Source organism: Octopus bimaculoides, chromosome 6, assembly GCF_001194135.2.
Source record: "Octopus bimaculoides isolate UCB-OBI-ISO-001 chromosome 6, ASM119413v2, whole genome shotgun sequence".
Classification (NCBI taxonomy): Eukaryota; Metazoa; Mollusca; class Cephalopoda; order Octopoda; family Octopodidae; genus Octopus; species Octopus bimaculoides.
Window position 1 is genome coordinate 114,502,608 of NC_068986.1, and position 1,124 is coordinate 114,503,731.

The following is a 1,124-nucleotide window of genomic DNA, read 5'->3' on the forward strand; positions in this document are numbered from 1 at the left end:
ATAGATAGATAGATAGATAGATAGATAGATGGATAGACAGACAGACAGGTAGGCAGGTAGATAGATAGATAGATAGATAGATAGATAGATAGATAGATAGATAGATAGATAGATAGATAGATAGACAGACAGACAGACCCCCATCTCTACCTAACCACATCTTTCTACTTATCTACCTGTCTAGCCATATATTTTTTGTCTTTCATTTTGTCCTATCTAGCTTTCTATCTACTCTACCTACCTATCTACCTACAAACGTACAAACCTACCTAACTAAATAATTATCTCTCTCTCTCTCTCTCTCTCTCTCTATCTATCTATCTATCTATCTATCTATCTAACTAACTAACTCACTGACTGACTGACCGACTAACTGCTTACCCACTTTCCGACTTAACAACCTTTATTGAAGAATCTATATTTGTCCCATTCTTTAGCTCTCACCTACCCAAGTCTACATCTCACTCGATCCCTCCCATTCTCTCCCTTTTAATATATCCTTTCCTTCCCCCCCTCTCTCTCTCTCTAGTCACCAACCAACCAACCAGCCAACCAGAGTAGGGATGTTTTAACACCATTACAGGTTCTCGAGCAAAACAAAAACAAACTGTGACCACAGTATCTAAAAACTAGCATTAGGTCCTCTAGAGCCGACGGGACCCTAGTGTTACCCTGCATTAAAACGGCACTGAACAAGAGCACCTCTGCATAGTCAGGCGACCTGTTATTAAATAGTAGCCGAATTTATCAAATCACAACTACCTGCTTTTTTTTCTTCTTCTCTTGTTCTTCTTTTCAAGGTAATGATATTGGATAATGTTATCTTAAATACACTGTCATTATTTTATATCATTTGAAGGCTGCGAGCGAGCTGAATCGTCAGCATGTTGGGCCAAATGCTACATTCTGAGTTCAAATTCCGCTGAGGTCAACTTTGCCTTTCATCCTTTAGGGGGTCGATAAAATAAGTACCACTTGAGCACTGGGATCAATGTAATCGACTTAGCTCCCTTCCCAAACTTGCTGGCCCTGTGCCAAAATTTGAAACCATTATTTTGTATCACTTTGTCAGGAACGAAAGCAGCCAGTAGGAAAGAAAGTGGGAGAAGAGAGAGAGAGGGAGG